At 58.8% G+C, this 15,734-nt stretch overlaps 1 long non-coding RNA gene across 1 annotated transcript; it reads left to right on the top strand.

The window, feature by feature from the left end:
- Positions 1–10,346: 10,346 nt before the first annotated feature.
- LOC146397938 (uncharacterized) lies at positions 10,347–13,677 on the top strand. The gene is made up of 3 exons (XR_014823973.1): positions 10,347–10,837; positions 11,736–11,865; positions 12,096–13,677. It is a non-coding gene; the product is annotated as an uncharacterized LOC146397938 (long non-coding RNA).
- The last annotated feature ends 2,057 nt before the right edge of the window (positions 13,678–15,734 follow it).

Genomic DNA, 15,734 nt, shown 5'->3' on the forward strand with positions numbered 1-15,734 from the left:
GCAGCCCCACTCCCCACCCCCCTCTACTGGAGGAGGGAGAACCTGGAGGCTGGGGTCCTGATCGCAAAAGGCGGCTCCTCCCCGGCCCTGTCCAAAAGGCAGCCACGAAGGGGCGCAGCATAGGAGGCAGCGGTCAGCCACGCAATTGGGCAGGTCTGGGAACTGGGCCCTGGGTCAGACCGGCAGGGCAGCCCTTGGAGGCCAGACAGGGGCTGTTACTGGGAAGAGGGGAGGGTTAGGGAGCTGGACAGACAGCACCCAGGGGCCCGGCAGCATGGAGGCTCAGCAATCTGACCTGGGGACAGGAAGGAGGGGCGCCCATGGCACACGCAGCTGTGCACAGGTGTGCAGAGAGCAGCTGCCCCTCGAGTGAGCCCACTGTGAGGCTCAGAGCTCTGCCGCCAGGTCCCTCACCCGGTGGTCGCTCTCTGACCTGTGGGTGTTTGCAGAGCCAGAGGCAGTGCCTGCCTTCCCAGGCCTTGCTCCAGCCCCTGGCCACACAAAGCCCAGGGCTCCCGCGGGAGCTGGGCCTGGCCAGGGGTGGAGGGGTCGTGCTCACCACTGCCCCTCACCCCCAGGACTGGGCCAGGGCTGCAGTGTCAGACTGGGCAGTGGTGCCCGACGGTGCCCCAAGGGCGTTGTTACTCTGAGGAAAGAGGGAGGGCTCCCCTCCCCACCGCCGTCCAGGTGTGCTCGCACTGTCAGGTGGGCTCCCCCCGTCCAGGTGTGCTTGCGCTGTCAGGAGCAGCCTGGTCACCAGGGCACGGGCTCCCGGAGGCCCCCCAGAGGCAGCCACTGGAAATGGAATCGTCAGGCAGAGAACCATGCGACAGGGGGAGCCATCCTTGTGGGGGGTGGATCTTGTGCTTCTGTCATTTGGCTGAAGAGGTTCTCTTGGCTTTAAGAGTCTATGCATCGGACGTCTCTGTGCCAGCTCTGAGCAAGCTCCAGGTGGCTGCTGCAAGGGTCGCAGAGGGAACAAGAGCTAGTTAGTCCCTGGGTGAGCCCACGGCCTGAAGGGGTCAGGAAGTGCCAGTGCACAGAACCACAGCCTCGCCATCTGTATGCTCCAGCAACGTCACAGGGATGCCCGGGGTCCACAGCCCACGAGAACTGAAGGGGCTCAGACGGGTTTGGGGTTGTGGTGAACAGCAGCCCCCAGCCCAACCTGGCCCACGCAGCACCGTCTCCCTTGCAGAGGGTGCTCCAGGCTGTCCCCCACTCACCCCCTCCTGGCCCCTCCCAGAGTCTATCCCAGCCCCCTCCCCTCCCTCACCCTCCCCACCACCAGTAGAGCCCAACAACCCAACAACCTGAGCCCAGGTTGCCAGGGGAGGGCCTGCCCCCTGCTGCCCGGGCCAGCCTGCCCGTGTCCCCCCACGTCTCCTCCCAGGAGGACTTCAAGGGAGGCTCAGCCTTGGGGGTCAGTCTTGTCCAGTCTCCTGAAGGGCTTCTCTCCCACTCTTCAGGCGTGGGAGTGGGACTCCTCCAGGGAAGGGTCCTGCCCAGGCCCCTTGGCTCTGCAGGAACACACTGGCCTAACCCAGGAAGACCGTCCATTCCTGAAAGGAGGGCCCAAGGGACGAGGTTTGGGGGTGGCCGTGAGGACAGAGTGGAGAAGAAACGTGACTGTCTCACCAGCCCGAGATGCTGAGGGGCCTCTGCTGCAAAAGGCCCAATGACGGGGCTGGAGAGGGGACAGGAGACAGGCGACCTCTGCCGAATGAGGCCAGACTGAGCTGTGCACAAATGCAGAGTGGAGGAGGGGGAGAGACGGAGAGACGAGGCAGGGGGAGGGGGCGCGGGACAGGCACTCAGCAGAGGAGGGACACAGGCCCTGGACCTGCCCAGCACATCTGGGCCGTCCCAGGGTCGGGGTCTCCTGGGGAGCCTGTGGCCTCTGGCCCGGAAGGCGAGTGGGACGGACCATGTTCCCCCTGACCTTGGCCGTGGTGACCGCTTTCGCCTCTGGCAGCAAGGCTAAGAGCAAATGCCAATACATGTGAGCACACGCACACACGCATGCACAGTTGGTGCCATGGGCACCCCAACCAGCACTTTCTGGGGAAGAGTCCCAAAAGGCGCCACAGAGCTGTCCATCGTGGGAGGCAGGGGGGCAGGCCAGGCACCTGCACCTCCAAGGGCAGGACACAGGTTGTGGCCCTGGAGGCTCGGGTCTGCAGGGTGGAGGGGCCGGAGGGGCCTGCTGCCTCTGTCCTGAATATCCGTTCATCTTTCACCAGCGAAGTGTGTCCTGGCGCCTCTGGTGCCTGGAAGATTTGGTCGAGGATTTGGCAAGGAGTGAGGTGATCACGTGGGAAGAGGGACTTGGGGGTCAGGGTGCCTCTGAGGCCAAGGGCTGTGTCCCTTGCAGGTGGAGGCCAGGAATGTGAGCGCTGGGAGTTCAGGAGATCAGGGAGGGGGGTGAAGTAGATGCTCGAATGCACGCAGCTCCACCCCACGGTCATGGAGCCTCTGGCAGGGCTGTTGCTGGGGCAGCCACCAGCAAGCTGAGACATGTCAGCAAAGGTGGGTGTTGGGCTGTGCAGGGCTGAGTTCTGTTTGAAAGGTGCACATGACTGGGGCGGGAGTGGGGTGACTCCCCTCTTGACTTTGGCTAGTGGATGATGGGGGCAGCAGGGTGGAGGTTTGAACTGTGGAGTGAGGTGGGCCCTGATAAAATCTGAAAATATCTGTTTAAAGTCCCGTTCTTCCAGCTTTTCCAGAGCACTTCACCCAAAATGCCTCATTCCTGATCGCTGCCCTGAACCCTTTCCAGAGTGAGTTAAGTCATCAACGGCACTGGCTAGCGACCTAATCCTTGAAGAATCAGATGGCAGCGACTTTTCAGTTGCCAGGTTCAATGCTCATTTCAAACAAGTGTTTGTGAGTGTGGGCACCCAGTGGATACCCAGCTGTTCTTGCACTCACTCTTTAATCCAAAGACTGTCTTTCCCCAACTGAATTACAGTTGATACCTTTGTTGAAAATCAGTTGTTTACGTACATGTGGGGCTTTTTCCAGACTCTGTTCATTCCCTTTGATTTTCTGTGTATATGAGTCCTGCCACTTTGCTCTTCCTCAAAATTGTTTTGGCTATTGAATGTCCCTTACATTCCCATATGAATTTTGAATCCATTTCTCAATTTCTTCAAAATAAAAAGCCTTTTGAGATTTTGATTGGATGGCACTGAATCCATAGATTAACTTTGAAAAAAGTTTCACCCTAGCAATGAGCCTCCTAATCCATGAACATGGTATATCTCCCCATTTCTTTAGATACTCTTTAATTTCTCTCAGCAGTGTTTATAGTTTTCAGTGTAAAGAACATACAACTTTTCATTAAATTAATGCTTAGATACTTTAAGATTCTAGTGCTACTGTAAGTGGTGGCTTTAAATTTGTATTTACCTAATATTTGTTGCAAGTATATAGAAACACTATTTACTTTCATATGACCTTTGTATCTTGCAGCCTTGCTGTGTTCACTGGTTAATTCTAGTATTTTTGGATTGATTTCTAAGAATTCCTGCACTCACAAGCATGTCATGTGTAGAGACTTTCATGCCTTCCTTTCCAACTGTTATGCCTTCTGCTTCTTTTCCTTGCCTTGTCACATTGACTCTCGTGTGAGAGCCAGCCTCCTGGCCTTGTTCCCAACCTTAGAGGCAAAGCCCCTAGTGTCTCACCACTAAGAATAATGTTATGTGGAAATTTTAAAAATAACCAGTTTGCAACCAGTGTCCACTTCCAGTGATTTCAGGGCTGGGTGGAAAGCTCCTCTGACCCCCACATGCTTCGTGAGCCGGGGTAATTCTCCACGTGGGAGAGAAGGCCAGGGACACCAGTGCTTCTGGAGGGTGGGGAGGGTTCTGTGTCATACCTTGCACTGGCCCTTTTTCCAATGGTTAGTTTCATGGTTCTGAGCACTTCCCCACTGATATGTACCACTGCTGCTGCCCTCCTCCCCCCTCCCCAGGCTTTGCCAGGACATGTCAGATCAGCTTGGTGGCCTTCCCACCAACAGGAGCAGGACAGCCCCTCTCTGCTGCTCTCTCTGCTATTTTCAAAGCGTCCAAGTGCTCAGGAGAGAGGGCTACTTAGGGGGCCTCTGAGACCCAGACCTCACCTCTGCGGGGCAGGGGAAGCCAGCTCAGCCTGGGGGCTGGGAGGGGGGGCACAGGGAGGAAGGAGGCCCTTCCAAGGCTGAGATAGACACTCCATGGCCGTCTGTGCTAACAGAGGCCTTGCCTTTGGGGTAAGTCCCAGTCCCTAAAGTTGTGATGGGGACGGAAGGACAGTGCTGTTTACAAAGCAAATCCTGGAGACCCTCGGAGGGACCTTCACGGGGCAGTGGGGCCAGGCAGCAGGGAGACACCACCAGACTGCTGAAATCACATCCTGGACACGCGCCCAGGAACTGCCATGTCTGGAAGAGGCGCAACTGGTCTGTGCTGGCACAGGATCCCATGAAGCTCTGTGTATGCATGGTGTGTGTACACACATGTGTGTGAGTGTGCAAAGAGATTGAGAGAGGTCAAGATCCCAGGTCCAGCCTGCAGAGACCCCTGGGTGAGTAAGGTCTGAAATTCCTCCCCCACCCCCACCCCCACCCCTAGCCCTCCCCCTGCTCCCAGGTGCACACCCACCTGTCAGTCTGTGTGTGTGTCATACTGGTACACCCGTCAGCCCCTCTGGAGTGCCAGGAGGGTTGGGCTGTCCCCCACCAGGTCTCAGGACCCAGAAGAGAGAGGCACGCAGAACAGGTGAGTAGGTGCTGCTCCCAGAACAGGCCCGGGGCCGGAGTGTCTCTGGTGCTTGCTCTGTGCATGCTGCCAACCCAACCCCTCCATCTGCGAAGGAGGGACCAGAACAAACCACCTGGGAATGTGCCTCTGGCAAGCAGAGGCCACTAGGGGGCAGTATGGCTCTTCCTGGGGACACTCGGAGGACCGCTGGGGACCAGGCTGGCCCCGCTGCCCAGGGAGCACGAGTGGGGAGGCTGGGCAGCCAAGTGTGTGGAGCCGGGTCCCCGTGGGGTCCACACCCAGGCCTGGCCGTTATGTTACTTTGTTTTTTGGGTACAGTGTGCATAACATGAAAAGTGACTTTGTAGAAGCGAGCAGTCCAGTGGCATGGTCAGCAGCCCTGACCCCAGTGGTCCTTTTTCTCCCAGGAAAACTGAGCGAACAGGTTCCCCCTCCTGGGAAACGTGTGTATCCCCAAACCTTGAGCCCCGCGGTCGCACTTAGCCTCAGAGGAGCCCAGTGGCCATGGACACTGACCCACCTGTGACCCGCGACTGGTGTATGCCTGGGGCCAGGTGACCAGGGCCGGCCCCACCGACGCCACATGCCTGGAGGGCTTGGGGGTTCCTCCTGGAAGTGGGTGCTTGTTCCCAGAGGTGGGGGGCGGGCTGGGGAGGGCACCGTGCCCTCAATCACCCCACCATCCAAGAGGACAAGAGACGCTGCACTTTTAGTTCGGGTGACAGGTCCTGAATCAGGTGGCGGCGACCGTGCTCAAGGCCCAGTCCTCCTGCCGACCCACCGGGATGTCCCCGGGACAGAGTCCCAGGGTAGGTACAGCCGGGGCCGCTCCCTGCACACCCAGGTCCCCCCCCCAACCCCCCCCAGCAGAGCACTGTCCCCATGCAGTCGTTGCGTCGTCGCCACTAGGCCTGTGGCCATTACGTTACTTTTATTGGGGCAAAATGTGCATGACGTGGAATGCACCTTTTGAACCCTTTTGAAGCGTACATTTCAGCGGCATTAAGGACTCACACTGTTGTGCAACCACCACCCTCATCTCCAGAACTTTCCATCTTCCCGAATGCTGTCCACATGAAACACTTACGGGCCCTCATCTGCCCTTGCTTTCTCATACCTGCCCTCGCTGCCCTCATCCACCCTCACCGGCTCACACCTGCCCCCACCTGCTCTCTCTGACTCTCGCCTGCCCTTGTCTGTCCTCCCTGGCCCTCTCTTGCCCTCATTTGCCTATACCTGTTCCCCCTGGCCCTTACCTGGCCCTACCTGTACTCACTGGTTCCCTCCTGCCCTCACTGGCCATCACTGGCCTTCATCTGCCCACACCTGCCTACACCTGTCCTCGCTGGGCTTTGCCTTCCCTCACCTGTCCTCCCTGGCCCTCACCTGTCCTCGCTGGCCCTTGCTGCCTCTTGGCCCTGGGCCCTCCCTGCTGACTGTGGACGGGCTGGGCAGTGTGGTAGCCCTGAGAGTGAGGGCACCCCACCGGGGGCCGGGCCGCCCTGGCTCCAGAGCCTACCTCTTTCTGCTGACTCAGCAGTCACTGCAAGGCCAAGCGGGGGACGAGGGTTGGGGGGAGCCAGGCAGGGACCTGGCGACTGCAGGGAGCTCGGCCAGCCCAGTGATCCCTCCCTCTCCCCGAGGGGCACCTCAGATCTTGGCTGCCCCAGGCGCGGCTGCCTGACCACGCTGCCTCTCGTGCTGGTTTTCGGTAGTCGGGACGGGGGGGACGAGTGGAAGAGTGACATGGTGAGCTCTGGCCCTTCTGCTCTGTGTGGCTGGAACCCAGTGCCCAAGTCCAGCCCGGGGGGGGGGTGTTTAGAGCCTCGAAGCAGGAAGAAGCTGGGGGGGGGGCACAGAGATGTGGAAAGAGGGCCGAGGTCTGGGTGACAGCCAGCACTGTGCTTCAGGCCCCAGCCACGTGTCCCCGGAGGGACGCTTCTGCTGAGAGGTCATTGTGACTCCTAGGCAGGCTCATGGCCCAGCCCCATGTGGAGCTGGAGGAGCGCTTGGCTATAAACTCCCCATCTGCAGGAGCAGGACGCGCCGAGGGGCAGGGCAGACGGGAGCTGGGCAGCCCTGGTCCAGGGCAGGTATTCAGGGCCCGCCTGGGTGGGCTCCACTTGGACTGACCACTGCCTCCCCCACGGGGCTGTGGCCTCACGATGCCGGTGCTGCAACGGCTCGAGAGACGCCTGATACCTGACATGGTTATGTCAAACCCCTGATCTTTCACTAATTAAAAAATTTAAATTAGTTAAAGCTAATTAAAATTGATTAAATTTGTACTAATTAAAACTACTTGAATTATCTTCAAAGCACTGAGCTGACTAAAGCACCTGCCACCTCGGGTAGTATGCGGGCAGCGGTGCGGCAGGAGCGGCCGAGCCCGGAAGACAGAGAAAGAACTGGGAGCGCAGCCCCACCTGTTGCCTCGCTCGCTCTTTTCAGGCTGCACCGTGCAGACAAAAGGTCCCGGCCAGGATCAAATCCACGCCACAGCAGTGACAACACGCAGGGGTCACCAAAGGGCCTCAGGGAGAAAGAGGTCAAGGAGTGGGGCCCTGCCTCCTGGCGCAGCGCGTGAGCCCAGAGCGCAGGCTCCCCGCAGGGCCATCACCAAGCCACGCGCCGCGGCTTCTCCCAGGGTGGGGGTGGGGGAGCCACCAAGGGGGACGAGCAGAGGGCGTGGCAGAGCGGGAACATGGTCCAAAAGCCCTGGGGCCCGCCCTGGACGAGCCACGAGGGCCAAGCTGGACAGGTGCTAGAACCACGAGAGGGTGCGGGAAGCAGCTGTCTGTCTGTCTGTCTACCTATCATCGGTCATCGATCACATCTATCTACTATCTGCCTATCATCTATTATCTATTATCTATCTGCCATCTATCACCTGTCTATCATCTCTCTACCTACCTACCTACGTATCTACCTGTCCATCATCTCTCTCTGCGTCTGTCTGTCCAGACACATACAAAACAGAGTGTAAGACACCTAGAAATGAACTTAACAAGAAATGTGGGGAACATTCAGTCGGAGATTTGAGTGAGTGGAAGATACACCTGGAGACGCAGGGGCCCGTGGTGCCGTTTTGTTTCCCCGGGACAGGTCTGTAGCCTCAGCACTGTGCCCCTCAGAACACAAGGCGTGTGTTTTTCTTTTCTTTTCTTTTCTTTTTCATTGTTTTTTTTACGTGGCATTTGGAAGTTCCTGAGCCAGGGGTCGAGCCACAGCCACTGTAGAAGCTCTACCGAGTAGTTATGCTGAGAGCCACACGGGAAGTCTTTTTTTTTTTTTTTTTTTTTTTTTTTTTTTTTTTTTAGGGCCAAACCTACGGCATATGGAAGTTCCTGGGCTAGGTGTCAAATTGGAGCTGCAGCTGCCCGCCTACACCACAGCCACAGCCAAGCTAGATCCGAGCCACATCTGTGACCTACACCGCAGCTCTCAACAGCACCGGATCCTTAACCCAGCAAGCGAGGCTAAGGATCAAACCCCCATCCTCATGGATACTAGTTGGGTTCATTACTGCTGAGCCACGATGCGGAATCCCAAAGAGTGTGTCTTTCTCTCTGAAGCTCCTCTCTAGGAATAAACGTGTATAATGGAATTATTTTTTGTTTGCAGAAGAGCAGCCACAGGGAAGAGATCGGGGCTGATGTGAGGAGCCAGGACAGGCTGGCAGAGGCTGCTTCCTCGTGCCCACCCGGGAGGGACAGCGTGGCCCACCCACCACTCAGGGTAAGAGGCGGGAGCCTGGCACCTCCCCTGGGTAGAGAGACAACTGCAGGTGCATCTGGTTTGAAATAAAGCCAGTGCCCACACATGGGGATGTGGAAGGTGGGGACCAGCAAGGGGAAGGCTGCCGGGCGCTGAGCCTGCCTCCAGGGCGAAGGGCGGACCAGGACCGTGGCCCCGCAGCCCCGCGGCTCCCGGGGACCGTCTGCACAGACGCCAGGCGGGCTGGCGCGCTCAGGCGGCGGGTGTGTTTACACATATTTGCACATTCCTGTGTTGGATGGAACGTTGTTGTACCAACAAGGAGAAGATGAGCACACATGCTGAAAAACGGGCACGTGATACCAACGACAACCGCTCCAAATAGGAACTAAAAATAGTCATATTAAAGGCGTGAAAATGCTGTGTTTTGACAATCCAACTTTAAAAGATTTTGAAAATGTTTAACCTATTTTTTCAGCTGAGTTTTTGGTCTTTCTTTGATTGAATAGGTAGTGTATTGGCTTCATTCAAACGTCCAGAAGCACGACAGGTGAGGCGCTCGCTGTGAGCCCCCCCCACCTCCCCGGGTCTCAGCCGCCCCGCCCCGCCCCGCCCTCAGCAGGTGGCCTCGTCCAGGGCAGACTCCGCCCCCGACGCACCCAGGGCCTCCCTCCTTTTCCGCTTGGCTGCGGGCCTCGGGCTTTCCTCGGCTCCAAACCCACCCGGAGGGGCTCCGAGCTCTCTCCTGAACGGTGGCCGTTTGGCGGGTGCGCAAGGGTATTTATAAGGTCCTTTCCTGGACGTAAAGTTTGCTGTCAAAGGGGCCCCCGTGGGGGAGGGGTGAGAGGTTCGTGGTCACCGTGGCGCCCAGGTCTAGTGACAGCGAGGGCCAGGAGCCCTGGCACAGGGCTGGTGTGAGACGCCCCCGGGTCAGTGGAGGGCGCAGCCCCCATCGTCCAGAACGCGCGTGAACAGACTGGTAAGGGACCCGGAGCTCCAGGGGGCAGCTTCAGCAGTGCTTTTCACCACAAAACGTGGGCAACTGGCCGGGATGTGGGCACTGGGCCCCTTGGGAATGTGCAGAGTGGCCTGGCACTGAGGGTCCCACGAAGCCCGCAGTGCCCTCCAGGGTCCTATCCCCGGGCTCCTCCCGCAGAGCCGCACCAGGCACAGGCCACGGAACGTGAGGCCACTGGAGTGGGGCGGGCTTGTGTCACCACCGGTGACAGATGTGCTGGGCATATGTGACGATGCCCCACAGCAGTCAATCAGCCACACAGCGTGAACAGACCTTAGGAACGCAATGCACAGGACAGGCCTCTTAGAGACGCTAGGAAAGCACACGGAACGTGCACCTTCCCGCAAAGACCCGCAGGACGGCTGTTGGGTGCGGAGGCGTCAGAGGTGGGAACGGGGCTCAGAGGGAGCAAGGGCGGGACCGAGAGAGGGCTGGGGGGGGCACGTCCCAAGAGCAGGGAGGGTGGCTGTCCCTGGAGGAGGTGAGACAAAGGGGAAAGGAACAAAGGACAAGCACCTGGGCCGTGGACTGAGGGGCGTCCCGTGTCATCAGGAGTTGCCACTGTGACTACAGGGGGTAAAATAGAGCCACAGTCCTGCCCCTGTGCCCCCCCCCGTCACAACTGGGAGAGGACACACGTGGTGCTCTGGGAACAGTTGCCCCATCGCCGTTCTTGTTGCCGTGCGATTATTTGCTGGGCGTGGAAATATAATCTCTTCTCAACCACTCCTGATCTAAGAACAGAGAAAAAAGGGAAGAATCCATGGACCTCATCGCTTCCAGGAGCCACGTGAGCCCCGTGGCATCTGCCTGCCGGCTGCCCGTGGAGACGCCCGGTCGGGAAACGGAGGTCTGCGGTCTGAGTGGCCCAGAGCTTCGGGTAAATGGCCTCGATCTTCGCGGCCGAGGTAAGAGCAGGAGTGAATAAGGACCCTCTACAGGTGCTGAAAATAACACTCAGCACTGAATGAAAACTAGTAACTTGCCAGCCGTCTGTCGTGAAGCGGATCTCTGCTGGGTGAGGATAGGGTTGCCTTTGTCTTTCCTGACGACGCTGGAGCGTTGAGTCCTCTTCCTCAGGATGTGCACCCAGCCCGGTGGACGCGAGTGAAACACGCTGGACGCCAGGCTAGGACCGGGAGCGGAAGAGAGAACTTCCAGAGACGTGCGCCGCATCAGCAGGGCTTCCCTGCGGTCATCTCCGTAGCTACAGCAAAACCTCCCCGGGGAATCGTCAGTGCGTGCTGCTACGTGAAAGAAGTCAGCCTGAAAAAGCGACGCACTATCTAACTACAGTCGTAGGACATTCGGGAAAAGGTGGACTTTTGTGATGGTAAGAAGATCTGTGATTTCCAGGGGTTTGTGGGGAGGGCTGGGGGATGGGGTCGGGGACGCATGGGGATGTTTTTAGCATGGTTGCACTATTCTGTATGACACAGTAGTGCTGGCTGGCTGACCTCACGCCTGTGTCCAACCCCAGAGAAACACAGAGGGTGCACTTTATTGAATGCAACCGAAAAGGTCACTGAGGAGGTTGGGGGATGTCGGGTGGAATCCAGAATGTGACAAAACCATCCGACTGTGTCACCACCCTCACCAAGAACGGGAGGGGCTGACCCCTTTAGGGATGACCTGTTTTGGAGGCGAGTGGAGTCTGTAAGTTTAGAAGCCAAAGAAACTGCCTAAGTTGACATAGTTGTTTCCCGGGGGCATGGGTTGCTAATTCTGGTCCTGCTCTCGGGTTTCCTGTGACCCAACTGAGCTTGGGTCCACTTGCCCGAGGCAGAGCAAAGCAAATCCACTGATGGGTTGTGGGGAAGGAAAGAAGAGCGTTTATTTGCAGGGTGCCCAGCAAGGAGAACGGGCAGCTCACGCTCAAAAGACCTGAAGCCCCGATGGCTCTGAGGGAAGGATTTTAAAGGCAACACGAGGGGCGAGGGTCCAGCTCACGGGCACATCCTTCTGAAGGTTGGTGAGGTGACAGGTGGGGTCTCGGAACCTCGACTGTCAACCTTCTGGCTCCAGCTTGTCTGTGTGCAGGTGGTCAGCAGGCAGTCAACTTCCTCCGCCCGGCGGCGGTGTATTTTCTACAAATATGCACCAGCATCTTATCTACAGCCCTGGAGGAGGAACGAAGGGCCCTTGACTTTGTTTTATGGCTGACGTATTATTATTTTGTCTTGCTGACTTCTTTCCTTTCTTTCTACGTTTTTACACTTTTCTGACGAAAGCTGCTCCTTGGAACTCGGGGGAGGCCTAGGAAGCTAAAGCTTTTCTACGAACAAGAGACAAGGGCCACGGGATCTGATCCTGGGAAGGTCCCGCGGGGTCCTGCTCTGTCTCCACGTCAGAGCTGGACAGGTAAGTAAGCGGATGGGGTGGGGGCCCCGGGGGTCTCACTGTTGGAGGGGGCAGAAGCCACGTGAGGAAGGGCAGGAGGCTGCAGCCCCCCCTGTGGTGGCGGGTCATCACTGACCATGCGGACACCGATGTGGACGCATGCTTAGCTCAGTGGGGACGAGAGGGCTCCTTACAGAAGAGTTTTAGACGTGAGTACAACGTACCTCAGAAATGCACGGCTTCGCTTCCAGGCAACCACAACGAAGAGACCTTGGAAGTGAAGCGTCTCGCTGTCTCTCACGTGAAGTTTCGGTTTCACTACGCTGTGGTCTGCGACGCGAGCAACGGCCTTGCGTCTAAAACCCCCACGTGCCTTCCTCCATCAGACATAGCTGATTGATAAGAAGTGCTGTACAGGAACAGAGGAAGAGGGAAAAACATCGGCGGCTTCAGCAAGTCCCGGTGGTAACCTCGCCGATCACAGATGCTCGCAGCTGGTGTGATGAGAGCTTGGAGAGGCCGCGAGAGTTCCCGAGTGCGACGCAGAGACGGGCAGGGAGCAAATGCGGCGGGACAAAGGGCGCCAAGGGACACGCTTGACCCGCGGCTGCCACGGACCTTTGATGCATACAGACACCGTGTCTGCGAAGCACAGTGACGAGGCGTCCCACACACCCGCGCGTGAGGATGAGCACGAGCTCCCGTCTTCGCCGCCGGGAGCAGCGGAGGCAGGCGCACGGCAGCAGCGACCAGCTCGCCGGGCCCAGGTCTGGCTCCCGGTACTCTCCTCGGCGGAAGGCGCCGGGCTTCAGCCTGGAGCCTTTGCCCCAAAGCAGATGGAGGGCGCTCAGAAACAAGGAGCCCCTGGGGGAGGGGGCAGCAGGGATGACAGAAGGGGCCCCCAGCCAGCCCTGGAGCCGGGTCAGCCCCAGGACAGTTGGACTGGGTCCCTGCCGCAAGCATAGAATAAACCCCATGGTCCAAACCGAGGTCCGTGAGCGGCCGGCAAGTGAGCAGGGAGGGGAGGGGCTCTGCGGGGGGCCCACCTGGCCCTGAAGCTGCTCTGTCCTCGTCCCCGGGGAGGGCCGCACCCCTCCTGGGGTGGGTGTGCATGACCTCCTTCCAGGGGACGCTGTGGGGGGCACAGAGCAGCTGACAGAGGCGCCCGGGCCCGGTGCCCAGGGCCAGCGTCCTCGGGGTGGGGCCTGTGACGGCCCGCGCCCTGGACGGGCAGGACGGGCCCTTCCCCTCTGGGGTCCGTCCTGAAAACCACCGGCCTCGTCCCCCTGCAGCTGTCAAGGTCGTGAAGAGCAAGAGCGTCTGGGGGACTCACAGCAGAGCCGCTCGAAGGGGCTGTGATGTGGGGTCTGGGGTGGCGGGGATACTAGGGAGAAGCCGAGGGAATCTGAGTAAACCATGACTTATCAGCTTATTAATAACAGTGTGTTAGGTGTTCCCGTCGTGGCTCAGTAGGTTAAGAGCCCGACTAACATCCATGAGGACATGGGTTCGATCCCTGGCCTCGCTCAGTGGGTCAGGGATCTGGCGTTGCTGTGGCTGTGCCGTAGGCCGGTAGCTGCAGCTCCGATTCAACCCCTAGCCTGGGAACCTCCATATGCCACGAGTGCGGCCCTAAGGAGGAAAAAAAACCCCACCAAAACCAAAACCAAATAGTGTTGATAGTGGTTCCTGAGTGGTGACAGATGCGCACCAGCCGAAGAGGTGACAGCGCGGGCGGGAGTGTCTGTCGTCTTTGTTACAGTTTATAAATCTAAACTGGTATGAAAAGGAAGTTTCTTTTTTGAAATAAAAAGAACAAGCTGTACGGGGGGAGGAGCACAGCAAGGATTTCTCCAGTGGCCAGTAAGCCATGAAAAGTGTCATCATTCATTCGGGGAACGCGAATTAACACCCACTGAGAGCCCTGCACCCCACTGGGCGGCCAAAATCACCAAGGCTGAGTGGGGTGCTGGCCAGGAGCCGGGGACACAGCGGGCAGAGGGCCGCTTGGGAAGGAGGCGGCTCCCCCTTGACATGAACTTTCAGGAGCCACCTTCCGTGGGACCCGGGGCTCCGCTCTCGCTGTCTTCGCCCAAAGGAAGCCAAAGCCCACGCTCCTGGAGGCTTGTCTGCAGCCCCCGACAGCAGAGCTCAGCCCGGAGCTCATCGCTAGGTCACTCTGGACATGGATGCCTTGGGGGGCGCGGGGCGGCCGCGGATGGGAGAGGGCCCGACCTGCGGCCGGGCGCGGAGAGCACGTGCTGTCACGTCATGACGCCAGACCCCAAGGCGACCGTGCTGGGGGCCCCGTTTATGTGGAGCTGGGAGAGGCGGCGTTATGGGCATGACAGGAAGCCGCGGCCAGTGGCCTGGGGGCCGGAGGTTCCGAGGGGCAGGAGGAAGGTCTGGGAGGTGTGTTCCTGGTCCCGGTTCTGGTGCTATAGACCCACAGGCATGTACACACCAAATCGGCCTCAACAGTGGGTGGTTTATTTGTTTCCAGCAAAGTTGTGGAAATCGTGGCTTTTTGGTAAAATCTGTAAACTGGGGCCTGGGGTCGGGTGGGGGTGGGGCGCTTGTTTGCCCTCCAAGCTGTGTCAGAGTTCTCGCTGGGATTTACCGTGCTAAGCGGCCTTTGAAAATGCCCAAATCTGCAAACACGAATGATAATTTAAACTGGCACACGCCGAGGGAAGCAGTAGCTTCGGGTTGGATTCGATTCCACCCCACCTCGCAGCACAGCCAGCAGCTCGCAGGGAGGGAGTCGAGATTTTAAAGACAAACACGTCCTCCGAGTTCTGCCTTTGAACAGGCCTCGTGTTTAAAAAACAACACGGCTAAGCACAGGCTTCTCCCTCGCACGCTGAGCGGAAACGTGCCCTGCTGAGCTGCTTGGCAGGAACGCGACCGCCTGCCTGCCGACCCGATGGGGGTGACGAGAATTGGTCCCCAGCCCCGGATGGAAATTTCCAGAGATGTTTTTCCTTCGTCACGTCTTTAATTTGTCAAATGGGCCTCTCAGTCTGGCCTCCAGGTTCACACAGCTGCCAAGGCAAGAGCCAGCCAGCTTCCCCAGGGAGGCGTTTCCAACTCGGTGTCAGACCAGCCCATGGTCCCCCCTCGGGCCCGCCTCTGCCACCCCATCCAGGACCAGGACCCCCCAGGAGTCTGAGGGTGAGGGGATGGCGCCCTAGGGACACGTGGCGCGGCCTCGTTCCTGCAGAAATGACCCTCGGCGAGCTCGCGCCTTCCTCCTCCCTCGCCTCGAGAAGCAGGTGCATCTGACTCAAGCCAGGGCTCTGCCCAGAGGCCCCGTGAATGAAGTCACTGCGGGCGAGACCTGCCTCCATTCCCGCAGCCCCGACCTTGAGAACGCAGTTTACTCTCTGGCCCAGGCGTCTCTTCCCTGCCGTGAGGCTTCCTCTCTAGTCCCGTGTTCTGGGCTCTTTGGAGCTGACTTTGTGCTTTTATAACTTCTAAAAACTGGCCATTTATTTCCCTTGATGTAGGAGCACGTCTCGGCAAGCTTGGAAGCCTTACGTGCATCCCTGCAGCTTTTCTTCCAGGGAAAACAAGTGAAATCCCTCCCAGCGTGACCTGGGCAGCTGTGTCAGAGGGCAAAAGCCAGCCCGTGGGGCACAGGCTGGGACGAGCTGCCCCAGGGCTAGTTTCAGCAGAGGCAGAAGATGCAACCTGGACTCTGGGGAGGGCGTGCATCTGAGAACAGCCCCCTGCGTCCTGGTCCCCACAGGCCCGAGGCGAGGATGAGGAGCTGGAAGAGACGCCCCCGCCCAGCCCTGGACGCCTGCACCCGATCTGGGCAGGGGCCACCCTGTGGAACCTGGGTTTTCAGCACAGCCGACTCCCCATCCTCGGCTTCCCTGACCCCA

Source organism: Sus scrofa, chromosome 13, assembly GCF_054392235.1.
Source record: "Sus scrofa isolate SSC_HxYL_T2T_F1_AM1 chromosome 13, Sscrofa_HxYL_maternal_Yorkshire_Landrace_v2.0, whole genome shotgun sequence".
Classification (NCBI taxonomy): Eukaryota; Metazoa; Chordata; class Mammalia; order Artiodactyla; family Suidae; genus Sus; species Sus scrofa.